Source organism: Poecile atricapillus, chromosome 11 (genome assembly GCF_030490865.1).
Source record: "Poecile atricapillus isolate bPoeAtr1 chromosome 11, bPoeAtr1.hap1, whole genome shotgun sequence".
Taxonomy (NCBI): domain Eukaryota; kingdom Metazoa; phylum Chordata; class Aves; order Passeriformes; family Paridae; genus Poecile; species Poecile atricapillus.
In genome coordinates this window covers 12,725,519-12,731,518 of record NC_081259.1, presented here as the reverse complement: position 1 = coordinate 12,731,518, position 6,000 = coordinate 12,725,519, and the positions used below count along the sequence as shown (strand labels likewise).

At 39.6% G+C, this 6,000-nt stretch overlaps 1 protein-coding gene and 1 long non-coding RNA gene across 2 annotated transcripts in view; one reads left to right on the top strand and one right to left on the bottom strand.

Annotated features, from left to right (window-relative positions):
• Positions 1–779: 779 nt before the first annotated feature.
• On the bottom strand, positions 780–4,516 carry LOC131583308 (uncharacterized). Its single transcript, XR_009278478.1, has 3 exons — positions 4,385–4,516; positions 3,890–3,955; positions 780–1,682 (listed from the first exon to the last, which is right to left on the bottom strand). It is a non-coding gene; the product is annotated as an uncharacterized LOC131583308 (long non-coding RNA).
• Positions 4,517–4,667: 151 nt separating this feature from the next.
• Positions 4,668–6,000, top strand: part of WDR72 (WD repeat domain 72) — a 99,890-nt gene continuing 98,557 nt past the window's right edge. The window contains exon 1 of the mRNA XM_058847291.1: positions 4,668–4,899. The gene's annotated coding sequence lies outside the window, so the exon portion shown is untranslated. The remainder of the gene's footprint in view (positions 4,900–6,000) is intronic.

The window sequence follows — 6,000 nt, the reverse complement described above, 5'->3', positions numbered from 1 at the left end:
ATTAAACAATCCACGTTTTGCAGGACGAGCAGAAAGAGCTGATTTGTTTTACCTGTCTGCACTTTGCTCCCTCTCGTGGCTAAAATTGAGCATGACAGCCCTTGCTAATTAAAATAAATAAGCAAACTCGTACTTATTACTCATATTTTAAAATTAATAATGTTGTGATACTACCCCTTAGTCGGATTTGGTGTGTAAAGTTTTATCATTTTTAGGGAAAAACTCAAAAAGCCCCTACAGTTTGTAAATACAGTTAGAAAATTAAGATGTTGAATTCTGTATTACCAGACACTGCCTGCCTTTATTTCCACAATGTAACAAGTACAGGCTTATCTCACCAATTTATCTGACAGCAATTTGTGAAATTACATTTATTCTCATAACGGTTTGCTGATTTAATCAAGAGCATCCTCCAGAAGTCTAGCCAATGGTGAACACATCCATAGCTTATCTGTGCAAACAATAGCTCCATTGACATGAAATGTGACATTTTTTCATCAATATTTCATCACATTATACATAGAGTAATACAATAAATTCTCACTACTTGACAACTATCCCGTAATGCAATCTAAGCTAATGCTATTTCATATTTCAGTGTGTGACATCTGTCAACAACGTTGTTAACCACTAATTGCTCTTATTCATCTCAGAAACATGCCTTGATTGCTAATTTAGGCCAGATAAATATTTCAGTTTATTGAAATGTCTTTGCCACCCATTCAGATAAAGATGAAAAATCTTTAAAAGAAGATGAAAAGAAGAAAACTGGAGAAATTAATTATTGGATGATGATGACAATAAAAACAGAGACTGAAAACAATAGATCATCTGAATGATTAATAAAATAGTGAGTGAATATTATTTTTTGTGAGAATTATGAATGTACAGGTACCTATACAACCCCAGATCATAAGAAACAGGCCCGATTTTTCACATTTGTATAGGATTTTTTCCAAATTTTTGGCGTGTTTTTCATTAATAGTTGTCAAAGCTTTACACAATGGAAGTAAATATAATTTTTTATTAAATTAGAGATGGGAAAAGTCAACCACTGATGGGCAAATTGGCTGCACAGTGTTTCCCAATTATATGAATACTCAAGTCTGCAGTGCAACACTGCATTTCTGAATCAAGCAGCAGTTCATCAAGCCAAAATGAAACTTCTTCAACAAAAGAATCTGAAAAATACTTTCCAAAACAAAATTTCATTTTACACATTCTGTTACAAAGAATTATGTTTGGATAAAATGAGATGAAGTGGTGTGCCAACCAACAATTAAGAAAAGAGCTGGAATTAGAATGCAAGCTTTCTGTAACAGCCTATGAATGCTGTGCCCAAGGAATGCAACCAGCATTCAGCTGATGCCTGTAGCTGTGATTCAGAAAACTAACTTTGGGAAAGAAGCCTGACTTCCTTCAGAAGAGATTTTTCCCATGCCCACACTGTTCCCTGTCTCCACTTTGTGTCCATGCTCATCTCTGAAATGCCCCTGCCCAATGTTGATTCACGATGGATTTCAATTCAAGAATATTCTGTAAACATCACAAGTTACTCATAAAAGTTGAACCAAGATAATTCTTATAGTTTGCTTTCAAATGCAAACCCAGCAGACATTACAGCAGGTTTGATGAATCTGTTCATTCTGTCTTCTCATAATGCAGGCTGTTCTGAAGAACCACTGCACAAAACAGGGAAATACGGAAGAACAACTTAGCAATTTTATCTTCCTCTGTGAATCTTGTCTTTGCCACATTTTTAACCTAATCTGTATGTGTATTTTTACTTATGTAAAAAATATTAAAGTGTTTACATGAAAAAATATTGAACACCAGAAAATAATTAAGGGATCAAATCTTAAACCTCATCTAATTACTTTTCCTACTACTGCTATGGCCTACAGGGGATTTCTCAGTGGCATAATGGCACTATTCAGTGATTCTCTTTGTTCAAGGAAGTAATGAGATGGCTAAACCATGGATATTGAGAAAGGGACACAGCAAGGCAGTATTTCACAGGAAAAGAAGAATGAGAATCCAAAGCTCTGTGAACCTGATCATCATATCAACACTTTCAGAAAAAAACATGCAGAAGTTCCAACAATGATTTCAATAACTGGTTCATTGTCATACTCACCTCAAGTCCATTTTTTGGCATTATAACTAAAATCCTTGATCCTGTTCTTGAAACATGCTTCAAAATCTCCCTTTCTAGTTTCTTAAAAGAAATTACAACAGAGTTCCCAAACCCTCAACAATGTCAAATTAAAATCTTGTGGTATCTATAAGTCATACAATTTTTTTTCAGAACCAAGTCATTATTTTTACAAGAACAGTGGAATGTGAACAGTACAATTTTCAGCAGAAGTCTTATACTGATTGCCTGAAGGTGGCCTACAAGGAAGCTGCAGGGACTTTGGGCTAGGGTATGTAGTGACAGGACAAGGAGGAATGAGGGAAGGTTTAGATTAGGCATTAGAAATTCTTTTCCATGAGGGTGGTAAAACAGTGGAAGGGGCTGCCCAGAGAAGCTGTGGATGCCCCAACCCTAAAAGGATTCAAGGTGCAGTTGAAATGGGCTCTGTGTAACCTGGTCTAATGGAAGGCATCCCTGCCCATGACACAGGCTTGGAACTAGATGGTCTTTAGGGTCCCTTCCCACCCCAACTATTCTAGGATTGTGTGAAATATAGTTCTGTGGTATTAATGTGTATTACTTTTATGAAGTGAGCTGTTTTCCCAAGGTAACAAATACAATGCTGAAAGACAAAATAGAAGTCGCACAGTTGTGTGACCCTGTCTGAGCGTAAGATGCAATTAAAGGTCTTTGGTGTGACCTTCCCTTTGTGTCAAATTGTGCCAAAACATATGTGACAGTTTTTGTTATGGAAACCTCCATGTATCAGAGATTAAGGAGAAGCTGTCAAAATAATTTATTTAGGTTCACAGGCAGAATTTGAAACTCACCTGAACTGTCAAAAAGCACAAGCAGTATCTAGTTTATCTGTTAGGTTACTTGGTCTCATACAATTATTTCACTTTCTTGATAGCATTTTTTGATTATAAAAATTTCAGCTGAGGTTCCAGTTACCACTTCTGACTTTAAAGGGCTAGTGTTCTTTCACTTTTTCTGAGAAAAATAGTGTTAAGGTTTCTAAAGTAAGTTGACTTGTATCATCTCATTTTACTTTCAATATAATTGTTACTAAAATCTCCATAAACAAGCCCAGAAAAAGAAGTACCTTTATAAGTTTTCATCTGACATACCATGTTTCAGTGTTCAGTTGGCCTGATACAGTTTTATCAAATATCACCCTTTACATTAAAGCTCTATTTTCAGGACTTATAATTTGCTTACATAAAATGATTCATATGGTAAGTGATTTAAGAAGTCTCCTCTTCAAAGTTTTTTATTTTATTGTATTAAAAACATTTTGTAATCTAAATTCCAGAGTGCTAGGAATAAAGTTTGCAAGAAACATGTTTCAACAAATTACTTTACATGCTTTTGTCCTTTTTTATTGCATTCACATACCTATAAAACAAAGCCTATTGACGCAGACTGTAAAAACATTAGCACATTTGAGAACATTACTATTTAAGTCTAGGCCAATATCTTGGGGAAATAGTCTTGCTGTAAATCTGAATTCAGTAATACTAAAATAAAAACACTGCATACTTCAGCTACTACATTTATTATATTAAAATAGGGAAAAAAATATAGTTAAATCTCTTGACATCCTTCCAACTTCCTGTATATTTCAGGCAAACGTAGGAAGGTATGCCTTTAGAGAAGAGAATTTTCTTCATATATAATGACTCTCATGATATTGTTTCCAGCCCTAGATGTGACTGTGACTATGTCTTTCTGTAGTTAAGATGAACTCACCTGTGCACTGCACAGCCCGTTCAGCTCCGCTCCTCACAAGAATCTCTGAGCTTCTCTGGGACTGACCTTCGAACAAAAAATGATGAACACACATCACGTTTCGCGTTCTTACGGTATTCATTCAGTGCAGTTTATTCATTTTTCTCAAAAAGAAACACCTGAATTTTCAAGACGCATTCTCGCCGACGCACAGCCCTCACGCCACCATGTGCGCACACAGCTCACTGGGCAAGGGCCTCGAACTTCCCTCAGCTGCTGCTGGTCCCACACCTGGGGGAATCACACCCCACCCGAGGAAAATCACACCATACCTGCGGGAAATAACACCATACCTGCGGGAAATCACACCCCACCCGAGGAAAATCACACCCCACCTGAGGGAAATCACACCATACCTGCGGGAAATCACACCCCACCCGAGGAAAATCACACCCCACTCGAGGAAAATCACACCCCACCCGCCTCCTGCCAGCGGAAATGTTCTTTTCACCCTACTTGAGGCAGGCCGGGCAGATAAGAACCTTCCTCTGCCTCATTGCCCCGCGCAGGAGCTTTGATGGCTGGGCTGGGCCCCTGCCCATCCCTCGGCAGGCGGGTGAGGCTCCGTGAGGGGAGCGCAGCGGCTGCAGCCCGGCTTTTCCCGATGTCATTTTGCTCCAGGCCGTGTTTCGCCCGGAGCAGCCGGGGCAGGGAGCAGCCGGGGCAGGGAGCAGCTCCTTGGCTCACCGGGAGCTCCCCGGGCTGAGGGCGGCGGTGCCTCTGGGGAGCGCCGGCTGGATCCGGCCCGCACTGCCCGTGCCGGCTGCTGCCGCTGCCGAGCGGGATAAAACCTGTCCCGGCTGCCTCCCCCTCCCTTCAGAGCCCTCCCTGCCCCGAGCGGTGCCTGGGAGCCGCTGGAGCTAAGGGCAGCTCCCGGCTGCTGCCCCTCGTCCCCCCTCTGTCCTGCCGGGGCTGCTGCCCCTCGTCCCGCTGGGGATGCCCTGTGCCGCCCTAAGGCTCCTCTTCCTCAGGTTTGTCAGCTTTGACAAGAGTGGGTTCCCCAGAGCTGCTGTGGTGGGTGAGAAGACTTTTTAGCCGAAGCAGTGTTTATTCTTTCTTACTTGGGCAAATTTCTTCCGTTTCTGGGAGGCTTTGTTGATCTGCTGCACGTGTAGCCTCAACTTCGTGACTTTCGGCTGTGGTTTGTGTTGCTAGATGTTTGTTATTTCTGTTTTCAGAGTAGTTTAGTGAATTGCATAGATTCCATCAATTACCTCGGCATGTATCTGTTCACTGGATTAATTGGAGAGAGCTAGTAATATGAGAACACAGAGAGTACAAAATATTAGCTCTTTGAAGTGTGAAAATGCTTTTGTGCTATTTTGGTGATTCATTACGGAGTATTCCTTACTGGGTAGATGCAAAGAATACAAGTTTTTTTATTTATTTTTTTAAAATATTTTTTTTCTTTTCAGCAGTCCCATTTTTTCTTGCAAATAGTTCTGGTTAAACAGCGGGATTCTTTTGAGACTTGCTCAATTAATAATTAATTAGGATAGCTCACTTAAGAGTCTTGCGGCATTTCTGTCACAATTACTTTTTAGCTGGCGCTAGAAATAGTAATGGTTGTTTTAATATGTAATGAAATTTTAGCATGTCAGTAATGTCCCTGGTACAGAACTATGTTTTTTTTTGGGATTACTCATTGCAAAAATGGCTGTTGTGGTGAGGTAGGTCTGCTCAAAGGTTTGTGTCAGTAGGACTGATTATGTGACGGGTTTTTATCATTTAAAGACATTTCAGTACTAGAATTTGAAGCTCACTGTAAAGAAAACTGCAATCCATAAGCTGCAATGGATTGAATAAGTTTTGGACTTCAATCCTGCTTCATAATAAACACTGTCTTTTTACCTAAGCAGGTTAGACTGTGTATATAGCAAGTTATTCAGAGTTGTTTACATTAAACATCTACATGCCCTGTAGCGAAGAACACTGCAGAGAGGTCTGTTTGTTAATTGAGAGTATCCAAAGTGTAAAATAGAAAAAATTAGCTTGTCAGAATTTAGAAATTTTAGTAAAATACAATTGCTTATACCACTAATTAATGATTATTACATGATAGTCAAAAAAAC